This window comes from Fundulus heteroclitus, chromosome 6 (assembly GCF_011125445.2).
Source record: "Fundulus heteroclitus isolate FHET01 chromosome 6, MU-UCD_Fhet_4.1, whole genome shotgun sequence".
NCBI classification, from domain to species: Eukaryota; Metazoa; Chordata; class Actinopteri; order Cyprinodontiformes; family Fundulidae; genus Fundulus; species Fundulus heteroclitus.
Window position 1 is genome coordinate 1,006,379 of NC_046366.1, and position 21,468 is coordinate 1,027,846.

Genomic DNA, 21,468 nt, shown 5'->3' on the forward strand with positions numbered 1-21,468 from the left:
AAGGGAGGAAAACCTCCAGCAGAACCAGGCTCAAAACAGTAATTTCCCTCAACCGACTGGGGGTTACAGAAGACAGAGCAGAGGCACGAAAAGCACAGAAGCACACATTGATCTAGGAATCCTTTCTATGCTCCATGGGAATGGCAGATGATCTGGCGGTGGTCAGAGGGCCCGGTGGCGCCGGTGCATGGCAGCCTGGCCTCTGTCAGTCTGCCCCAGGGCAGCTGTAGCTACTAACATAGCTCACCACAGTCAGGGTGTGAATGTGTGTGTGAATGGGTGAATGACTGAACTGTAGTGTGAAGCGCTTTGGAGGTCGTCAAGACTAGTTAAAGCGCTATACAAGTACAAGCCATTTACCATTTACCATGATCTGCCTACTCTTGATGTTATCACAGTTAAAGGAACACCAGAACAGGTGTACCTACCATAAAGAAGAAAAAAAACAGAGAACAAAAATGCAAAAATAGATCTTGATCTTCTCCAGCAGCCTAAGTCTATAGCAGCATAACTAAAAAGATAGCTCAGGATAACCTAAACCACTATATAGGCTTTATCAAAAGGGAAAGTTTTAAGCCTAGTCTTAACAGTAGACAGGATGTCTTCCACATGGACCAAAACTGGGAGTTGGTTCCACAGGAGAGGAGCCTGATAACTAAAAGATCTGACTCTCATTCTACTTTTAGAGTCTCTAGGAACCACCAGTAGACCTGCAGCCTAAGTACGAAGTACTCTGTTAGGAACATACGGGGTAATTAGATCTGTGATTTATGATGGAGCTTGATTATTAAGGGCTTTAAACTTGAGGAGAATTTTAAATTATATTCTTGATTTAACAGATAGCCAATGTAGGGAAGCTAAAATAGGAGAAATATGATCTGTCTTGTTATTTTTTAGAACTAAATCAGGGCTATTTGAAGGCTGGACTATAGTATTGTTTTACTATCAGGAAGTCCACAAGATGTAGTTCCAAGCCTTCAGCTGATCTAAAATGCTGCAGCAAGAGTTCTGATGAAAATCAACAAGAAGCATCATATTTTCCTATCTTAGCTTCACTTCATCAACTTCCTGTTTAATCAATAGTAAAAGTTAAAACTCTCCTTCTCTCTTCTCTATATAGCCCTTAATAATCAAGCTCTATCATATATCAGGGATCTTATTACACCGTATGTTCCTAATAGAGCAGTTAACTCTCACTGGTCTACTGGTGGTTCCTAGAGTCTCTAAAAGTAGAATGGGAAGCAGATCTTGCTACTTGTACTTTATAAAACGTGATATTTTTATTTCATTCATATACTCTTTATAAATGGCAAGTTGAATAACTTCCATATTCCGAAACATAGCAGAGGGACAGGCTCTCAGGTGTGGTGAATAAGACTTGATAACAGCGGGTAGGTGAGGTGTAGCAGAATGCAGACATGTGCCTTCCATTTAAACTGTAACTTACCCTAATGTAAAAGCATAACTCCGCTCCGAGACAAATTTTGAAAAATCCCACCACAGGGGCCAATAGACCCTGAGGTGCAGAGTTAAGTGTGGGGATGAGTGGTGGGGTTTAAGAGGGGTTGTGGTCAGGAGGAGGGAAAGTGACATGCTAATTTCACTCACTCCTGGTTTTGCCAGGGATTGGTCTTTTGAAGTGGAAGGTTTCTAAGAGGGCAGCAATACCATTGTTTTAAGAAAAATGTTGCAGAACTAAACACGTTCACATGAAAATGTAAAAAAAAAAATGCAGCATAACATTAACCCCTTAAATGGCGCCCCAAAAATTCCAAAAAAAAACCTAAAAAATATACCCAAATTAAATTAGATGCTGGTCTTGAACCCTTTGGAGTAGAGCCAAAAACTTGGTGTCTCTGTAAAGGTAAGACTTAAAATTTTAAACTAAGAAGTCCAAAAAAATACAGGTTGCTACTTAGGTGTTCTGTTACAATAATGTTAGTTAATTAATAATTTTGCTTCAAATAAAGAAGTTTCTGTTGATGAGATTGTAAGTCAATCATTTAATAGTCAATGTTGTCTGTATGAACAGCGATTTAACACAACAAAAGTTAAGCTGTGAAACTGGGGAGTGAAATCAGAATCAGAAATTTATACTTTAATAATCCCTGAGGGATATTACTACTGTTACGCGCTCCAGATATACAAACATTTAAATATATATATGTAGATTTACAACATTCCACACAAAGTAATATGAATATATACATATATAAATCAATATATATATATACATGTATATATATACATATGTATAACTATAGATCCAAATAAAGTGATAGTGACTTGTGCAAGAACAGTGCAAAGAATGCATAAATGTCAGTTACAGAGGGGGTGTGTCTGAATCACTGAGGGAGGCGTTGTAAAGATTGATGACCACAGGCAGGAATGACTTCCTGTGGCGCTATGTGGTGCATCTGGGTGAGAGGAGTCTTCTGCTGAAGGAGCTCCTCTGCTGGGCCAGTGTGTCATGGAGTGTGTGAGACATTGTCTAAGATGGACTGGAGCCTGGACAGCATCCTCCTCTCTGCCACGGTCATCAGACTGTCCAGTTCCTCCCCCACATCACCGGCCCTCCTGATCAGTTTGTTTAATCTGTTGTTGTCAGCGACCTGCAGCCCGCTGCTCCAGCATGTGACAGCAAAGAAGAGTGTCCTGGCAACAACAGATTCATAAAACATCCTCAGCATCGTCCCGCAGATGTTAAAGGACCTCAGCCTCCTCAGGAAAAAGAGCCTGCTTTGGCCCTTTTTGTAGACCGCCTCGGTGTTTCTAGTCCAGTCCAGCTTATTGTTAAAGTACACTCCCAGGTACTTATACTCCTCCACAGTGTCTACAGGGACCCCTTGGGTGGAAACAGGGGTCACAGGTTGTTTTTGTCCTCCTCAGATCCACTATTAGCTCCTTAGTCTTTGTCACGTTGAGCTGCAGATGGTTTGGTTGAACCTCACCCTTGTTCTAGTGCACCTAGGGAAAACCAGCAGCCCATGTCATGGATTTTTTCAGCAAAGGCTGCATTTTATGTAAATATTACATGCTACATTTGTCCTTCTACATATTTTACTTCCGAGTGTGTTTATTCTATACATTTTGCTTCTTATTCTTCTTAGAGTCAAAAAGGGTGTTAGATATTTGATACTTTGTTTTTCTCCTGAGGGTTTTACATTTTTTAGAGTGCCCTTTAGGGATGTTTATGTCTCGTTTTTCTGTAAGTCTTTTTAATTTGAGTCTGCCTGTTATCATTCTGACTGTCTCACCAAAATTTTATTATGGTTACAGAACAACAATAAAGACTTTTAAAAAGTTAGTTTAGAGCCCTGCTCCTCTCTCCCATACAGTAACTTCACTCAGACTTTGTCAGCAAATTAAAACTTAAAGCTTAACCAACAAATTATTACCATCAGAATGAAATTGTATTCCGATTGAGACGGCTGGTTTATGATCCACAATCCGATCTCAACACTTGTTCCGATTAATTTATGAATTTACAGCACCTGCGGGTGGAGGATGGGGCAGCAGCGCTGTGTAGCACAGAACCTTTTGGGAAGATAATCATTTCCTCCCACTTCTCTCAAGTACTCACCCATCTCACAGAACCTGGTGCGGGTCCATTCTATGCTCTCAAAACAGTCAGAACCAACACACCTTCGCATTGGTTGTTGTTTTTATTTTCCGTATGAAGTAGTATAAAAATTCCGAGGTTGTTTTATGGAAAGTCAACAACTCTGCTAATGTCAGAGAGTTTCTACTTTGAATAAATGTTGGTGCAAGTAAACACACGTCACAGTCGGATTATTTTATTTTGAGCCCATATAAACGGTGCTTTCAGAATACGTTCTTTTCTTTTAATCCAAACACATTTTAATCACACCAGGGAAAGTTGCACACGTAAACCAGCTCCTGTCATTAACCTGCTAACAAGCTAACATTAGACGAGCTACCAGATTGACGTTAAAGCGGCACCCTGAAGCACAGGTCAGCTGCCCAGGACTCTGCTGACAGCACAGAGCCATGCGCTGTCGGTGCATGACTCGGTGCTGTCCATGGCCCATAGTCCATCGGAAATATTAGCTTTAGTTCTTAACATCACTATTTTTTAGTTCTGTCTATCTAAAATAATGATATTTCCTGACTTGGTCTTCATAGTGTGCAGCCTCTTGCTTAGTGGTGGTGCAGCCTCTGGGGCCTTTCAGAAAAGTTGGGTTTCTACTGACAGATCACGTGATGCTTAGATTGCACACAGGTGGACTTGATATCACCAATCATATTGGGTTTTGAAAGTAACTGGTTGAGCCAGAACTTTTCAGGGTATTCATACCAAAGGAGGTGTTTCGATATGCACATGCCAATTTTTTATTCTTTTTTTATATTTTCGCATTTCACTTCACTAATTTAGACAATTCTGTGCAGATCCGTCACATAAAGGAGGACAACATAAATCTGAATCACAGGTTGGAACGTAACAAAGTCAGTAAAAAGCCAAGGATGTGATTACTTTTGCAAGTTACCTTACATGGTGGTAATACAATGTTGTTGCTGATCTCTAAGCAGTAGTCGTAGTTTAGCCTTGGAACAGGTTTCTAAGAAAAAGACACATTGGTGTTGATTCTTCTGAAAGTCAGTACTTCTCTCCACTCATTCGTCTTAGATTTGTCAGGATTCTCTGTGTTGGCTGCTAACTCTACTCCGCAGGTGTGCCTAGTTGGCTGAGGAGGCGTGGTCCACACCTGCAGCTCGTTGCAGGCGGCTTCCTCTGGCTTCTTAAGCAGAGCACTGGCAGATGGAAGACGCCGGAGCCTTAACCAGTCGTGGTACGACGTGGCCTCTGTCCCAACTCTCGGAAACCAGCTTGTGAGTTTTTGTTGCTCATCTTTTTGAGTAATTTTTGTACCTCTCTGTGCTCCAGATTTTGGTGCTTGGATGCACTCACCTGTCTTGACGCCTCGTCCGAAGAAACAGACCAGCAGACCTGTCGGCTCAGATTTTGCTCTGGCGCTCCCCTCATACTTCCTGGAAATTACCCAGCGAGGGCTGAGATCCCCTTTCCCGGGTTCTGTTGGTTCTGTGCTCACTCTGGTCAATCCATCTGTCAACCGCTGCCGATGAGGTCATCTCGGATTCCTCACCAGCTACATCTGCCGCCCTCAGCCACTAGCCACCTATCTCCATCAGAGTAGTCACATAGAGTTCTCCTGACGCTACTTCTTCCCGGTTAGGTCCGCCCTGCCTAATGGTAAGCAGCGCAACTCTTAGTTGGTTTTTCTGGCTTTCATTATGAAGAACTCACGTGCTCTCTCTCTTACAGTCTCTCCAGCCTTGACGTTCTGACCCAGCCGTGTACCAGTAGTCCGTCCATAAACCTGCTTATTTTTCCTTTAATAAAAGAACTTAAAACTGTGTTTTGCCTCCCGTTCGTATCTGCATGTGGGCTCGTCATCTGAAAACCATGACAGAAGAAGGCTCCGGCCACCAAAGTCCAGCGGATACGTTCGGGCGGCAGTTAGCCGCACATCAAGAACAGATGCAGACGTTAGGTTTTGCTGTGAATTCCACTCAGGAACAACTTCAGAGGTTAGCCGCGCAGGTTAGCCTACTAGTGGACACAGTTACTTCCGCGAAGACGTCACTTGTCACTCAAGGTCTCGCAACCCCACCTTCTGACGCTCCGAGCATGGAGAATCAGGCTTGGACTCCACCACTTGAGGGCGCGTCACCTTCTCCGGAGAAATTCTCCGGTAACGACGGAAGTTGCGGAGGTTTTCTTTTCCAGTGCAACCTGGTGTTCAACCGTTCACCCCAGACTTTCGCCTCTGATGAGGTAAGGATTTCTTACGTTTTACGCCTGTTAACGGGTAGGGCTCTTAGGTGGGCTGAGGCTAGATTCCCTGATTGTCAGTCATTTGGGACAACTTTTCAGGATTTCATTACTCAATTTAAGACAATTTTTGCACCGGAGTTGGATTCGGCACAACAGTCTCGACATCTCCTCACCTTGAAACAGCGCGGTCGTCGAGTTTCGGATTTTTCTGTGGAGTTTCGTACATTTGCTGCGGTTGCAGGTTGGCAGCCGAGACCGTTAAAGGCAGCTTTCTTTCAGGCTCTAGACGAGTCATTAAAGGACGAATTAGCTCGGGTAGAGGAACCAGAGGACTTTGAGGAGTTTGTCGCGCTAGCTATTCGCTTGGACTCTCGGTTACGCAGCCGAAGTCGGGTTAGGTCCAACCTTGCCTTGCAACCATCCACCTCCACAGCTTCTTTTCCTATCAGGAGGGAACCCCGTTCCTTTACACCTCCTCCCGAACCCATGCAGTTGGGGCAGGTGGGTCTCTCCAAGAAGGAACGTCAGCAGCGATTCTCAGAGAACTTATGTCTTTATTGTGGAGGTGATGGTCATTTCCTCAGAGATTGTCCTGTTCGGCCAAAAGATCGAGTCCGCCGCTCTTAACGGGGGGATCGGTGGACAAGTTGGGATCTATTCCCCGGGAGACTGTTAAGGTTTCATCTGGTTCTCGTTGTTGTCTACCTCTTACTTTAATATTTGACCAGGAGAGTTTTGATGTTTCGGCGCTAGTAGATTCAGGTTCTGATTTTAATCTTATTGATCAAGCGGTTGTGGACCAGCTTCGTGTACCTGTGGATCATTTACCCGAACCACTCCAGGTCTCATCATTGGATGGGCAAAATTTGACCCTTATTACTCATCCCACTTTTCACGTATCCCAGATTAAGCCTGTTTTGGACAATGATTCTTACCCTCCTTCCGGACCCCCTCCACCCTCCCAGGACAGTCAGAGTTCTCGCGTCTCCAGGATTGTAGATGTCCGTCGACGTGGAAGGGGTTACCAATACCTCGTGGATTGGGTGGGTCGCAGCTCGGAGGATCGCTCATGGGTATCTGCAGCCACCATCGCCAATGAGGAATTGATCCGAGACTTTTGGTCTACTCAACCCAGCACATCTTCGTCTGGGCCGCCAGGAGGCGGCCGTTGAGGGGGGGGTAGTGTCAGGATTCTCTGTGTTGGCTGCTAACTCTACTCCGCAGGTGTGCCTAGTTGGCTGAGGAGGCGTGGTCCACACCTGCAGCTCGTTGCAGGCGGCTTCCTCTGGCTTCTTAAGCAGAGCACTGGCAGATGGAAGACGCCGGAGCCTTAACCAGTCGTGGTACGACGTGGCCTCTGTCCCAACTCTCGGAAACCAGCTTGTGAGTTTTTGTTGCTCATCTTTTTGAGTAATTTTTGTACCTCTCTGTGCTCCAGATTTTGGTGCTTGGATGCACTCACCTGTCTTGACGCCTCGTCCGAAGAAACAGACCAGCAGACCTGTCGGCTCAGATTTTGCTCTGGCGCTCCCCTCATACTTCCTGGAAATTACCCAGCGAGGGCTGAGATCCCCTTTCCCGGGTTCTGTTGGTTCTGTGCTCACTCTGGTCAATCCATCTGTCAACCGCTGCCGATGAGGTCATCTCGGATTCCTCACCAGCTACATCTGCCGCCCTCAGCCACTAGCCACCTATCTCCATCAGAGTAGTCACATAGAGTTCTCCTGACGCTACTTCTTCCCGGTTAGGTCCGCCCTGCCTAATGGTAAGCAGCGCAACTCTTAGTTGGTTTTTCTGGCTTTCATTATGAAGAACTCACGTGCTCTCTCTCTTACAGTCTCTCCAGCCTTGACGTTCTGACCCAGCCGTGTACCAGTAGTCCGTCCATAAACCTGCTTATTTTTCCTTTAATAAAAGAACTTAAAACTGTGTTTTGCCTCCCGTTCGTATCTGCATGTGGGCTCGTCATCTGAAAACCATGACAAGGTTGTTCAACTGAAACCTGGGATTAAATAAGATCCTTGTATTAGCTGTTTTTAGAAAGTTTGACAATGAGTTACTGTAAACTAATCTGTGAGCCTGCAGATGTCAATTCCTAAATGTTTATTTGAGCATTTCTAAAAAGTTCATTATCTGTTGCTTTAATTTTAACTTTAGATTAGATTTGTATTGGTTTTACCACTAAACAATATCTAAGTCTGTTCAAACACACTAAATCTGCAACTGGAGCCTACTGCTGACCATCTTTTTAGCTTCTCCTTACAACATAGTTGTATCTTGCATGACTGTGTGATGCTAAGTGTCTTTGACTGTCACAATGCAACAGCCGTGTTTGTATTTGTCTTCTACAGTCTGTTTGTTCAGCTGAGCTACACATTTAATCTGCTTTTAAGTAGGAACATTTTGTGGAATGTTCAGTTGCCACCTTTTTGTCTGTAAGTATGCGAGCCAGACACTTGTGTTTTTTCCTGCACATTTACATTAGCACATTTACAAACAATAAGATTTCATTCTGATTTACAACCAAACAAATTATGCTGGGCAGCATTTCAAGTGTATTGTCTACCATGTAGACCACTAAAGTAAATACAACTACTAAGTGATTGTTCTCTGGTTCAGAACTAAGAATGTAAGGACAGCATTTAGTCTCAGAGCTCAACAACTCTGCTAAAAACTCTTTGAAAACATGAAATGTGCAGAAACTGTTGCCATCTTTACATCAGGACTGACAACATTGCTCATTTACAGCAGCTTTTAATCACAGAAACTATGGTTTGGGATCTACATTTAAGACATAACTTCAACTTCAAGGAGCACAATGTTAGGAAATTGGAGAGAAAATGGCGCTCTACACACCAAGAGGAATCCTGCCTAATCTGGAAAGATGGTATAGTTGTATAAAAACACCCTTTGCAGAGTTAGAGCGGCATATGTTCAGCAGGGCCGAGCTCAATTTGTGGCAGCGGCATCTGACACCGGCACTTCCTGTGGCATGCGGTGATTTGTGGCATGCGGTGTGGCATGCGGAGTGGCATGCGGTGTGGCATGCGGTGTGGCATGCGGAGTGGCATGCGGAGTGGCATGCGGTGTGGCATGCGGTGTGGCATGCGGAGTGGCATGCGGAGTGGCATGTGGTGTGGCATGCGGTGGCATGTGGTGTGGCATGCGGTGTGGCATGTGGTGTGGCATGCGGTGTGGCATGCGGTGTGGCATGCTGTGGCATGCGCAGTGGCATGCGGTGGCATGCGGTGTGGCATGCTGTGTGGCATGCGGTGTGGCATGCGGAGTGGCATGCGGTGTGGCATGCGGAGTGGCATGAGGAGTGGCATGTGGTGTGGAATGCGGTGTGGCATGCGGTGTGGCATGCGGTGTGGCATGCCGTGGCATGCGGTGTGGCATGCTGTGGCATGCGCAGTGGCATGCGGTGTGGCATGCTGTGTGGCATGCGGTGTGGCATGCGGTGTGGAACTGCTGTTTCTGTTTTTACGCAAACTGTTTGTTACAGACGTCTGTTACACTATAGCTACTTGTAAATAATCATATTTTTATTGCATTATTTTCAATAAAAGCTGAACCTCCACCAAGTCCTGGCACTTCTTGTGACACCTCCACCAACTACTGGCTCTTTTTGTGGCAGCAGGAGTGGCAATTGCGGTGGTGGCTGCAGGACTTTCACTGGTATGCACTTACCAAGAAGATGTCACGGCTGTTGCTGCATTCCTGTTGCTGTGTGTGGGCAAATAATTTGTTAATTCAATTCAATTTTATTTATATAGCGTTAAATCATGAAATATGTCATCTCAAGGCACTTTACAAAATCAAGTTCAATCATATTATACAGATTGGGTCAGATTATACAGATTGGTCAAAAATGTCCTATATAAGGAAACCAGTTGATTGCATCAAAGTCCCGACAAGCAGCATTCACTCCTGGGGAACCGTAGAGCCACAGGGAGAGTCGTCTGCATTGTACATGGCCTTGCTGCAATCCCTCATACTGAGCAAGCATGAAGCGACAGTGGGAAGAAAAACTCCCCATTAACGGGAAGGAAAACCTCCGGCAGAACCGGGCTCAGTATGAACGGTCATCTGCCTCGACCGACTAGGGTTACGGAAGACAGAGCAGAGACACAACAAGAGAGACAAAAAAGCACAGAAGCACAAATTGATCTAGTAATCTGTTCTACATTAGATGGTAGTAGCGGGTGAGCCGTCTTCTCTGGATGATGTCATAGATAACAGAATGCCAGACCAGGTGTACCTACTATGAAGAAAAAGAGAGAGAGCAAAAAGTTAAAAGCTGAAATGACGACAGTCATTTCAATGTAATACAATGCAAAACTGGAGAACAGTAGACTGAAGAACAGTAGAAATCAGTAGAGTGAGAAAATTAGACCCTGATGTCCTCCAACAGCCTAGGCCTATCACAGCACAACTATAGAGATAGCTCAGGGTATGAGCCACTCTAACTATAAGCTTTGTCAAAAAGGAAAGTTTTAACATTAGTCTTAAAAATAGATAGGGTGTCTGCCTCACGGACCAAAACTGGGAGTTGGTTCCACAGGAGAGGAGCCTGATAACTAAAGGATCTGCCTCCCATTCTACTTTTAGAGACTCTAGGAACCACCAGCAGACCTGCAGTCTGAGAGCAAAGTGCTCTGTTAGGAACATACAGGGTAATCAGAGCTCTGATATATGATGGAGCTTGATTATTAAGGGCTTTATACGTTAGAAGGAGAATTTTAAATTCTATTCTTGATTTAACAGGAAGCCAATGAAGGGAGGCTAAAATTGGAGAAATATGATCCCTCTTGTTGATTTTCATCAGAACTCTTGCCGCAGCATTTTGAATCAGCTGAAGACTTTGAACTGCATTTTGTGGACTTCCTGATAGTAAAGAATTACAATAGTCCAGCCTTGAAGTAACAAATGCATGGACTAGTTTTTCAGCATCACTCCTGGACAGAATGTTTCTAATTTTGGCGATATTCCGGAGGTGAAAAAAGGAAACTCTGGAAATCTGTTTAATATGGGATTTAAATGACATGTCTTGGTCGAAAACAACACCAAGATTTTTAACTTTATTACCAGAGGCCAAGTTAATGCCATCCAGATTAAGTGATTGATTAAGAACTTTATTTTTTGAAGACTCTGGCCCAAAGATTACAACTTCTGTCTTGTCAGAATTTAAATGCAGGAAATTTAAAGTCATCCAGCTTTTGATGTCATCAAGACATGACTGCAGTCGAAGTAACTGATTGGATTCATCAGGATTTATGGATAAATATAGCTGAGTGTCATCAGCATAACAGTGGAAATTAATCCCATGCTCTCTGATAATTTTGCCAATCGGAAGCATATATATAGTAAATAGAATTGGTCCAAGGACTGAACCCTGTGGTACTCCACAAGTGACCCTAGCGTTTGAGGAAGATTTATTATTAACATGAACAAACTGGAATCTGTCCGACAGATAAGATTTAAACCACTAAATACATCATCTTTGTGGCACCTAACGGCCACAGTGTGCCAGTGTGTTTTCAAGTGATGTATTTATATATGCCACACCGCATGCCACAGCATGCCACTCCGCATGCCACACCGCATGCCACTCCGCATGCCACTCCGCATGCCACTCCGCATGCCACTCCGCATGCCACTCCGCATGCCACAAATCACAGCATGCCACAGGAAGTGCCGGTGTCAGATGCCGCTGCCACGAATAAAAAATAATCCTAGATTTCTCTTCAGTGCAGTTGCCAAACTTACTCAGTCACAGTTCCATTGATCCATCCATTCCCTTAGTTCTTAGCAGTAATGAATTTATGGATTCTTCATAAATAAAATTGATTCCATTAAAAATAAAATTATTGCCATCCAGCCAAACATGACTACCTCGTCCTCAGTAAGTAAGGCAGAGTTGGAGGGATCTTTGGAACCTGCGTGGTGTTTGAGCTGTTTGGAAGCAGTAGAGCTTTCTGAGCTATCTGGAATTTTGGCTTCATCTAAACCTTCTACCTGTATGTTGGACCCAATCCCAACCAAGTTGTTTAAGGAGATATTTGGTTTAATTAGTGGCACTATTTTAGACATGATTAATCTATCCATAGTAAATGGATATGTACCACAGGCTTTTAAAGTAGCTGTTATTAAACCTTTACTTAAGAAACCACCAGATGAATTAGTAAATTACAAACCTATATCTAATCTTGTTTTCTTATCTAAAATTCTTAAGAAAGTGGTTGCTAATCAACTATGTTAACATTTACTAAGTAATGACCTACTTGAGGAGTTTCAGTCAGGCTTCAGAGCTCATCATAGCACTGAAACAGCTCTGGTGAAGGTCACTAATGATATTCTCATGGCCTCAGATAATGGACTTGTGTCTATACTTGTCCTGTTAGATCTCAGTGCTGCATTTGATACAGTTGATCACAATATTCTCCTACAAAAACTTGAGCATACCGTAGGGATTAAGGGGAAATCATTAGGCTGGTTTAAATCTTATCTGTCGGACAGATTCCAGTTTGTTCATGTTAATAATAAATCTTCTTCAAACTCTAGGGTCACTTGTGGAGTACCACAGGGTTCAGTCCTTGGACCAATTCTCTTTGCTATATATACGTATATGCTTCCGATTGGTAAAATTATCAGACAGCATGGGATTAATTTCCATGTTATGATGATGACACTCAACTATATTTATCAATAAATCCTGATGAATCCAATCAATTACTTCGACTGCAGTCATGTCTTGATGACATCAAAAGCTGGATGACTTTAAATTTTCAGCATTTAAATTCTGACAAGACAGAAGTTGTAATCTTTGGACCAGAGTCCTGAAATAATAAGTTTCTTAATCAATCACTTAATCTGGATGGCATTAACTTGGCCTCTGGTAATAAAGTAAAAAATCTTGGTGTTATTTTTGACCAAGACATGTCTTTTAAATCCGATATTAAGCAGGTTTCCAAAGTTTCCTTTTTTCACCTCCGGAATATCGCCAAAATTAGAAATATTCTTTCCAGGGGTGAGGCTGAAAAATTAGTCCATGCATTTGTTACTTCAAGGATGGATTATTGTAATTGTTTACTATTAGGAAGTCCACAAAATGCAGTTCAAAGTCTTCAGCTAATCCAAAATGCTACAGCAAGAGTTCTGATGAAAGTCAACAAGAGAGATCATATTTCTCCAATTTTAGCTTCCCTTCATTGGCTTCCTGTTAAATCAAGAATAGAATTTAAAATTATTCTTCTAACGTATAAAACCCTTAATAATCAAGCTCCATCATATATCAGAGATCTGATTACTTATAGTTAGAGTGGCTCATGTTACCCTGAGCTACCTCGATAGTTATGCTGGTATAGGCTTAGGCTACTGGAGGACATCAGGGCCCATTTTTCTCTCTCTATTGAATTCTACTGTTCTCCAGTTTTGCATTGCTTGTCATCATTTCAGCTTTTAACTTTTTGTTCTCTCTCTTTTTTCTTCTCATAGTAGGTTCACCTGGTCTGGCATTCTGTTAGCTGTGACATCATCCAGGGAAGACAGATCACCTGCTATTACCATCTAATGTGGAAAAGATTACTGGATCAGTGTGTGCTTCTATGCTTTTTTGTCTCTCTTATTGTGTCTCTGCTCTGTCTTCTCTAACCCCCAGTCGGTCGAGGCAGATGACTGTTCACACTGAGCCTAGTTCTGCTGGAGGTTTTCCTTCCCGTTAATGGGGAGTTTTTCTTTCTGCTGTGGCTTTATGCTTGCTCAGTATGAGGGATTGCTGCAAAGCCATGGACAATGCAGACGACTCTCCCTGTGGCTATACACTTCTCCAGGAGTGAATGCTGCGTGTCGGGACTTTGATGCAATCAACTGGGCTCCCTTATATAGGGAATTTTTGACCACTCTGTATTATCTGACCCAATATGTATAATCTGATTGTATTTAACTTTGTAAAGTGCCTTGAGATGACATGTTTCATGAATTGTCGCTATATAAATAAAATTGAATAGAATGGAATTGAATTTCAGTTATCCTTCGATATCTGAATTTTATCATACATTTTTATACAATATTTCTAGTATTTGAAATACTGAGCTCTCTTTTAAGCAAAATCTTAAAGGTGTGTGTTACTTTCTTTTTGACGTCAACACACAGTAAGAGGTGACTTCTACAGACAAAAAATTATGGTGGTCAGGAGTGACATTAAGTATGCTGGATACATGCACAATGTGACAGCACCACTAGTAGAGATGCTTCTTCACACACACACACACACACACACACACACACAGCAGAACTCTACAAAGCATGGTTGATATAGTGTGCAAAGTGTCATTTCTGATGGTTTTCTAATAACAGGGTGAGCAGTAAAACCAACACCTTAAACTAACATGACAACAATTGTCAAGTAGTATAGTAAATTATATTTATTGATATTCCTTGTGTGAACAGTAGAGTTACAGAATCTGCAGATTTAATTCTTACATGTTATAAAGACACTTCAGCCATCTCAGCCCTCATGCTGTGATGCATAGCAAACTCAGAGGCCAAGGACATATAAAATACACCAACTACAGACAGGAATATGTTAAGTAATTTAATATATGGGCAAATCAATCAGCAAAACTTGACACCAAGCCACTTGGATGGTTATCCCAGAGGACAGATATGTTTTAGCATTTAAAATATAAAAATGTGAGATCCAGCTCCTTGCTCCCCCCCACCATCCCCCTCTCCTGCTTCTGCTTAGTTGTTGTTTTTTGTGCTCTCTCTTCATAGCAACTGAAGCTTTGGAAATGATGGATCTCGTCAGCTGGTCTCTCAATGCTATTGATAAAATTTTTGCAACTGGAAGTCAGAGAACGAGGGATCATTTCGCGGGATACATCTTGGACCCGTGGGGGAAGTAGTCTAAGGTGTGTGTTTCGATTTTGTCAGTCGAGGACGTGGAAGACGTATGCATGTTTGAATTCATAATACTTGGATTTCTTCTTTTTGGATTCGGAGGATTTCTGATGTATCAGTAACTTCAGAGACTGTTGGTGTCAAATATGGCCATGATCAGGCTGCCGGCAGCTTACGACGGGATCACTAAGGCAGTGAATGAGCAGAACAGTAAGTTGAATGAGCTGAGCTGTAAGTTGGATGTGCTGGAACGCAGGCTGGCTACGGTAGTTGAACTCAAAGGTGAGATGGGATAAAATCTGGACGTGAAACACGAAAAAGCCCAACAACTTTGGATCCGTGGAGCCAGTGATGAAAATACCCTTTAAAGTGACGGAAAAGTTAAGTTGGTACAGCTTGTTCTCATAACAAATTATGTATTTTAATTAGGCTTTCCCACTATCTAAAACTCCCCTGGATGTTATGATGAGATGGCCCAGAACTACTCCGCCCGCTCCCTCATCCTCCGCGGACATTTGTGGATGCGTTAAGCTGTGGCATGCGTGATAAAAACTTTCCAACATCGAGGACACTTGCCTGCTGGACGGCGTTCATGGACATACAAAACTCCACACAACAAGCACACACTACTGACGCACATTTATCTCATTAACTTACACACGACAAATCTCCAATGTTAACCTTCTTCTTATATGTGTCTCGTCATTTTTGTACTTTTTGTGCTGAGGTTTTTGATATCTCAAACTGTATCCTGGTAATAGGATAAAGTATGATATATGTATTTTTTTTCCCTCTACCTTCCTAGTGTGGCTCCTATCTAACACAGAGTCAATGGCAGCGCCCTGTGGGCACCGTGTAAGGCGGTGTCCTTGGCAGCATGGCCTCAGTAAATCGTCTCCCACTGAAATGTTTGCGATGTATATTATGGCGGTTGTACTGAAACAGTCAATCTTTGTGTAACAGTTTGTGTATTCTGGTTTGCTCATTACGCAAAATATGACTAAAAGATCAGTTTAAGCGAGATCTAATGTCCGCTGGCATTAGCAACTAAAAGCCTTGCTGATAGACACGTTTGCTCCATAATCTTACGATAGTGGCACAAGCGTTCGTATAGTATTAATAATCAATAACCATCCCTAAATCGCCTTTTTTGCCAGTAAACTGTAAACATGGTTGTCTTTTTGTACTGTCTACACATCGTGGTCATTATTTTGACAAATTAGTACATATTTGTCAAAACCTTGCTTTTGTCTCTAAAATCGTCAGTGTGGTGCCCTCTTAGGTTTACAGGTCTTGCACTGAATCACAAATCCATATTACACCGGGTCTGGCGTTCTGTTAGCTGGGACATCATCCAGGGAAGACATATCATCCACTATAGACCAGTTCATTGTTATTGTTTTGATGCGGGTTTTTCGCGCACTGCGCGCCAGACTGGTAGGCAAAAGGCGAACACAATGGCGGACGCAAACAGAGAAACGGAGTTCTCCACGTATTTTTCTTCTTTAGATAACGTATCACAAGATCGTTTTAAGAGTAAGTTGATGGTTGATGGTATCAGATTGCCAGATCCACACAGCAAAAGCCTGAAGGGACGGAGCGAGTCTGTGAAATGCTGCCAAGTGTTCCGTACCGCGACATATACAGCTGCCTTATAAACACGCAGGCCAGTACACACGAGAGAGCATGAAAGCCCCTAAAACCACTAGACGGTTACAATTATTTTCGGGACATAGGCTCCAGCAGCCCCCGCGACGCCATGAGGGATTAAGCGGGTCAGAAAATGGATAGAAGTTCACACATGTTTGTGTAACGCGAGTCGGACACAGACCGCGCCTCAGCAGAGAGGAAGACCTGCCCGGTTGGTTAAAAAAAAACATTGTTCACTACGGATTATTTTGGTGATTTTGTCTTATTAAAATGGGTGGGGGTGTCGGCGACGTTGTAGCGTAAACACAGACGTACTAGCGTGCGTGAACGAGGGCGTAATGGAGCAGCTGCTGCTCCAGGCAGCGGCTCCGTTTCTCCCGGCCCCGTCTAGCGATCGCCACCTCCCCTCCGCCGCTATTTAAGTAGAACAATGACTAGAGCAGAATTAAGTTGCATTTACCGGAGATGAAGTGTAGACTGCAAATTCTGTCATGTTATGGTGGCTCCCCTAGTCCATTGGGAGTGTCTGCCTGCGCTCTTTTCATTGAAATTATCCATTTCTTTCTTCTTTCTTCGGTAAACGACAGAAATGTACATCCGACGATTTGGAATGCCTCTGTGTGCAACCGGGAGCACAACAAGTCGTAGACATTGTTTAGATTCCAAAAATAAACTAACTAAAAGTACGCTCTAAATCACCCGTTTTGTCATGTAGTAGACGAGAACAGTACTGTTTTTTGCCTACCCGCGGGACCCGGATGTAGCGCTGACGCCACGCATGAACTGGTCTATTACCATATATCTCTCACTGCTGAGTCCTCCTACTTTTCCCAAATTTTGCATTGCTTGTTGTTATTTACGACTTTTAAATTTTTGTTCTCTGTCTTTTTATCTTCATAGTAAGTACACCTGATCTGGTGTTCTTTTAACTGTGATACCATCAAGGGTAGGCAGATCATCTGCCAATCCCATAAAGAATAGAAAGGGTTCTTGGATCAATGTGTGCTCCTGTGCTTTTATTGTCTCTTTTTTGTGTTGTTACTCTGTCTTCTCTAACCCCTAGTCAGTTGAGGCAGATGACTGTTCACACTGAACCTGGTTCTGCTGGAGGTTTTTCCTTTCCTTTAAAGGGGGGTTTTCCTCTCCACTGTCGCTTCATGCTTGCCCAGTAAGAGGGATTGCTGCAAAACAATGGAAAATGCAGACGACTGTCCCTGTGGCTCTACGCTCTTTCATGATGAGTGAATGCTGCTTGTCAAGACTTGATACAATCTACTGGGTTTCCTTAGATAGGAAACATTTTGACCAATCTGTATGACTTGATTGAATTTGACTTTGTAAAGTTCCTTGAGATGACATATCATGAATTGGTGCTATATAAATAAAATTGAATTGAATTGAATGAAGAGAGGTTGTAACTTATGTATTCAATATGTGGGCAGAGTTTGCAGTTAAAGAATGCCAACGCTTGAATCCCTCTTTTGCTTATTGCTCTCACATCAAAGCCAAATTGGGCCGATAATCACTGGACAATACCTGACAGAACGAGAGTTATTTTATTAAACATTATACAACCTAAAAGCCTTTATTTGCACAGCACTTGTCTAAAAGGGTTATTAAATCAAGTTATTGTGTTTTTATTCCACTAAATAACCTAGATGTGACAGTGACAGAAAACTACTAATCAAATACTTTTTACATTGTTTCTTGGTACATGGGATTACATAACTGTCAATTGATTGTAACATTTAGTTGAATAATTGAGACGAATGCTGTAAGGAAAGTAGAGGAGAAATTACTGTCAAGGGGTGGACGGAAAAAACGCTACACAAGATTATATAGGAGTAAAAAGAGAATACAGACTGACAGCTGAATCCCCCCACCAGTGTTTTTCCACCACCCCCTTGTGCATTTTCAGAGCCATATGTGCCAGGCATGCTGAGTTGAAGCTGTGTGTGTGTAGGCAGAAGGAGAAATGAAAATAGGGCTGAGATCAAGTTATTTTAGGCTAAACGGAAGCTGTCAAACAAAAAGCCTTTGAGTCAGGCTCTGAGGGTGGATGCAAGAACTAGATGTAGACAGGATACTGAGCATGGACCATGGAGAACATGCACCTATATAAGTAACTAGATATTCTCAAAGAATAAAATAACCAGTGTAAATTGTATAAAATGTTATGTTTAGCATATTTTAAGATTTTATATAATTTGTTAACATCTTACCAAATCCCAGACAGAGACAAGATGTCTGATGGTTGTAGTTTGGCGGCTTTTCACAGCTGCTTTTGGCAGCGATTCAATGAAAAAGATACTTCTGCAAATACTTTAAAGAAGAGAAGAAGAAATATTTTATTTATCATTGCAATTGTACATTCCAGTGAAACGTGTCTCTTGCATTTAACTCATCCCTTAGGGCAGGGGTGTCAAACATACGGCCCGCGGGCCAGTTTCGGCCCGCTGGAAAAATTTAGTCCGGCCCGGTGGCTAAATGCATTGTCATTATTCAACAAAAAAAAAAAAAAAGTGTCCTTGCTGGCAATGTGGCAATAAGAATTGTTCCTATATTGTCCACGAGGGGCGCTGTGTTTTAATCAGCAGATGGTAGCACTGAGCTTCAGATGTGGAAAATTTATTTTAAATAATTTCTTAATTTTTATCTGTTTGATGTATTTTGTCGTGCAGGACAGTGTTTTTAAGTTCCAAAAAATGTGAATAAATGTTTTTTCAACATTGTACAATCACTGTGATCAGTTATTATGCATAAAGCACAAGTAAATGTTTAACTGAGTAAAAGTATTGTTGAAATTGCACATATCTTTCTTAAAAATGCTGAGGTTATTCATAATATATTGTGTAAAAGTGAAATTCATTTAATATAAAAATCAACAAGTCCACTTTTATTAGTTCTATTTAATCTTGCAATGAGTTTATTTGTGTGGCCCTCTAGAGATCAGATTAAGCTGAATGCGTCCCCTAAACCAAAATGAGTTTGACACCCCTGCCTTAGGGAGTAGTGGACAATTTACTGCGCCCGTGGAGCAATCTGGGGCCAAAGGTCTTGCTCAGGGACCCATAGTGCCTGTCTGCAGGTTTCAAACTGGGTACTTGCAGCCTCAAATGCAAGCGCACTACTCTAACCACTAGGCAACAACTCCCCTTGAAGAGGAAAGTAAAAAAGAAAACTGCACATAGACCAAGATTGGCCGAGGATTCCCAGGCTTTACTTGCTCAGAAAAGATAGGAAACATCTCGGTCTAGTCCAGGTTCACGTATGATTGGAAAAGGCTTGGAACAAGGTTCCTGAACCTTTGCTCGTGTATAATTTGCAGACTATCCCAGACTCCAAGTCCTGAACTTTTTAATTAGTTATTGTCATGGTGCAGTTTTGGCCTGGCTGTTTCCCCTTGATATTTTCAGCACTCTCCTCCTTCCATATAACCAGCTTCTACTCCACAGCAATCAGTCACACCTGTCAGGCTCCAATCAAGTCAAAACTTGCTCCACCTGCTCACCCCTCTACAAAAGCCCTCCTCAGTCTTCTCTTCCCCGCTGGATCGTCATCATCCTTCACCCAGGCCTTGTCTGTCTGCCGGAGATTTTCCCACATCTGTCAATCAGAGTTCCCCTTGTCATCAGTCTCCACTCAAACATCGTCTGCTGTCAGAGATCTTCCCACATCTGTCAGTCAGAGCTCTCCTAGACTGTCAGCCAGATATTTATCCCGCGTCTGTCTGTCAGAGTTTCAACTCTCCCTCGTCAGCCAGTCAAAGATTCTCCCACGTTTGCCTGCCTGAGTTTCCCTCGTCTGCAGCCCCTGTGTTCAATGGGCTCTCTCTCTGCTGCACTCCTGGTCCTACTGCAGCCCTTGCATCCAAATAACTCTCTCTGCTGCTACTGCAGCCCCCACAGCTCTCCAAGTAATCTTTCTGCTGCTGGATCTCCTGCTATCCCAGCGCTCCAACGCTCCGAGTAAGCTCTCGGCTGCTGGATCTCCCGCTCCCCCAACGCTCCAAGTAATATCTCTGCTGCTGGATCTCCTGCTCTGGTCACCTTCTCCACAACTCATCTTCTTTATGGCTGTGAGGTCATTTGGCTTGACCCCTAATAGGACAGGTTCTACTACTAAATCCAGCTTTACCAAGAAGAAGAGCTTCTTGGTTTTGAGAACAGATAGAATTGGAGCCTCCCAGTCTGGGTCCACCCCTTCAGAGTAGTGTAAGACAGACAGAATCGTTTGCAGCACCATGAGGTAATATGGCAAAATCGTAACGTAAGTTTCTGTCTCCTTTTGGAATTCCAAATGAATTGAATATGCATATTTTAAATGTTTGCCTCTGATCATTGTTTCTCCTTTACTGCCAAATCCTAAACTGGGGTAAGATGGGCCTTCAGAGATAAGCAGGAGCAGGCCAGTATTAATATTTACATAATCCTGACAGTTATGCTTTTTGTTATATCCATCCATTGTCCTTTACGCTTGTCCCTTGTGGGGTCGTGAGGGATGCTGGTGTCTATCTCCAGCATTCAATGGGCGAGAGGCAGAGTACACCCTGGACAAGTGGCCAGACTGTTGCAGCTTTCTTGTTATATATAAATGTAATATTCCGATTATAGTTCTGGTTTATGTTTTTGTTTTTCTCCTGTCTTTGATTATCTTGCTGTTTTGATTTCTGTCTTGTCTGGATCCTCGTTTTGTTGGTGTAATGTTTTGGTTTACCATGTTGTTGTTATCACTTTTAGTCTTAGCCTGTTCTTCTGTCTTTAGTTTGTTCTGCTTAGGTTTATTTTTATCCTTAGACTTGTCCTGTTTGCTCCCTTAATTATTTCCACCTGGTTTTGGTTAATTAGTCCCTCCCTGCTGCTGTGTCTGCCCGCCTATTTAAACCCCTCTTAGTTTTCTGTTTGTTGCCGGGACTTCACAATCATTTCATCATTCCTTTGGTAAGAGCCTTCCTGCATTTTTGTCGAGTCTGACCTGTTCTTTGTTTTTTGAGTTTGCCCAGTCGTTTGATGTCTAAATTACCATCAGCCTGGATCCGGTCTGTTTGCCTGTTTTTCCCCTCACCATTCCTTCAATAAACTCCACAAAAAGGATTA

The 21,468-nt window shown here is 42.8% G+C and overlaps 1 protein-coding gene and 2 long non-coding RNA genes across 7 annotated transcripts in view; 2 read left to right on the plus strand and 1 right to left on the minus strand.

Moving 5' to 3' along the window:
- dlgap1a (discs, large (Drosophila) homolog-associated protein 1a) overlaps positions 1 to 21,468 on the minus strand; it is a 290,495-nt gene that overhangs the window by 179,438 nt on the left and 89,589 nt on the right. The gene's annotated exons all lie outside the window — the stretch shown is intronic.
- On the plus strand, positions 5,181 to 5,397 carry LOC118563378. Its single transcript, XR_004931171.1, has 2 exons — positions 5,181 to 5,233; positions 5,306 to 5,397. It is a non-coding gene; the product is annotated as an uncharacterized LOC118563378 (long non-coding RNA).
- Positions 7,531 to 7,747, plus strand: LOC118563379. Its single transcript, XR_004931172.1, has 2 exons — positions 7,531 to 7,583; positions 7,656 to 7,747. It is a non-coding gene; the product is annotated as an uncharacterized LOC118563379 (long non-coding RNA).